This window comes from Notothenia coriiceps, unplaced genomic scaffold, assembly GCF_000735185.1.
Source record: "Notothenia coriiceps isolate Sejong01 unplaced genomic scaffold, NC01 NC01_scaffold00019408, whole genome shotgun sequence".
In the NCBI taxonomy this organism is placed as follows: Eukaryota; Metazoa; Chordata; class Actinopteri; order Perciformes; family Nototheniidae; genus Notothenia; species Notothenia coriiceps.
In genome coordinates, this window is record NW_011352109.1 from 207 (window position 1) to 2,536 (window position 2,330).

A 2,330-nucleotide genomic window follows, 5' to 3' on the forward strand; every position below is an offset into this window, starting at 1 on the left:
CCTTACATGTTATCAGAAACATCCTGCAGAATAATCAATAAGTAAAGTTTTAGATTAATTTGTTGGTTCACATTCAAAATAAGTATCTTATTCTGTTATTCTGCTTTGTTCAAAATGTATGTGAACACATCAACGTATTCCAATTGGACGTATATGTATAATGGTTTATTGTAATCGTACAGTGCTTTGGCAACATGGCATTGTGTTCATGCCCATAGAGCTTTAAGAAATTGAGAGAGAGAGACTGCAAAGTGTATCCAAAAGTTTCAGTCCCTAATTAAATCCTGAGACAGAGACAGAGAAAAACTTTTTAATGATCTATTCTTTTATATATACTGAGACAGCAGCTTAGCAATCTATTTTCTTGTGTTGGCACCTTGAACATATCTGCAGACTTTACTGCCAAAAACCTTTCAGGAGGACAAAAGCAGCCAATGCCAAAAAAAGCCTTTCATCCATTATCGTCAAGAGAAATACACTTTGTTTGAAAAAGCTGCTGAAGGGTCCCTTGTGTTTTTTTGAGTCATTTATCTCTGAACGAGTCAGCAGGCGTATTGTGTTTGTGGACATGAAACAATATGATAATAGGTTGCGATGATTGTCAAAGAAGTGCCATCAAACTCTCACTTTCCTCACAAAAACCAAGTGTGCTTGAAATACATTAAAACATTACATAAGGCTTTTCATTTGATGGTCAGAAAGCAATTCAAATTATGTTTACTCGAGCCTATTGGTTTCATGGCTTGATGTGTGTAGGAGGGTCAGGAATATTGTAAATAATAGAAAGAGAGTATGTTTCGGCTTTAGTATTTGTAAGAGGTCATATTTTCCATTTAGGCGACATGTTGTGGGAGGTTTTGAAAACATTTCTCTGAAACATTTAGTTTTTGAAAGACAGTTCAGCCGAACGATTTCCAACCCTTCTGACAGGGATAAAAATAAGTCAGTCCTTTTGAATAAATAAACACTGTTAATTGTGCACAGCCATCTTTACATTATCAAGTTTGGGGAAAATCTTGTCTAGATGTCAAAATAACTGTATCAGGGTGACAGTCGTTTTTTTGTTTTTGATTGACAAACAACTCCCCAAAAGTACACAGTCCAATGTTACCGGGACTTTTATTATTATTTGTGGTGGTTTTCCCTTCCCTGTAGGGCGTGATATAGGTCTGTTCATGTAAATGGTCTGCAAAGGCTAACATCCAAAAGTTCCCTAAGTGTTGTTTGAAACTTGGGTAACAATAGATACCTTGTCTTTTTCATGTAAATCAAATCAATAACCTGAACTCAACCTGAACACACAGGTACTGTAATAATAATAAAAACGTTGCTCTAATCGCATTTAATCATTCCTCACTTTTAGCTTTTATGAGTGTACATTGTGTTGCTTTCTGCAAGGCCGACTCTTTTATTTAGATAAAAGCCCTGTGTCAGCAGCCTGTCAGCCTGCTGGTGTGTGATTTTTACCTCCATTTATCTCCACACCGCTGTGGTCTAAAGTGAGCTATTTAGTATTCACATTAAATTCACATTCATTTTAACCAAAGCTACGGCTGCCTGCTGCTGTCTGATTCGTTATGTTGACTTTTAGTGTGCTAGTAAGTAGTGACATCTACTGTATTTGTTAATATAGATTTTTTTTGTGGTGGATTTCATTTTTTTATTGAGCCATAATAATGAAGATGATTGTAATGATGAATAAATGGTATTTTTAAGAAAAATAATTAAAGGAGAAGCAGTTTCCTTGTCACTGTAGAAAGCAGTTACAACATCATACCCCACATACAATAATACGATAAATAAAATCCCCCTCCTACCCTTTTTCCCAATCAACACATATTCCAGGCACAATTACACACTGCCACCCCCAAACATATATCAAGAGAACACAATATTGAAAGCGTCTTAAAACAAGTTTATAGTTATACATAGACGAACTCTTTCAGACTTCAAATAGCTCATTTTAAACCACACATCCACACATCACAAGATTTCATTTCAGAAATGTAATGAAAGCACAAAAAAGAACTATCCCGTAATGCCACTTAATTACAATAAAAAACTCCAACAGAACCCCGTTCCCATCTTCATCAACATGCATCGTCGAAAGTCAAAATATATTTTTCTCATACTGCCTGTGCTGAAGCACCTCTTTTCACCCTCTGTCTGAAACCATAGTCCAGTCTGCTCTGATTGGTTAGCTGGCCGGCTCTGTTGTGATTGTTCAACCGCTTAAAGATTTCCTGCCCACTTAGCCTATCACGTATGTGTTGGAGCACTAGCCAGTAGAAGTGCAAGTGTTACGTAGTGATGTCTGGCTGTACCCGAAT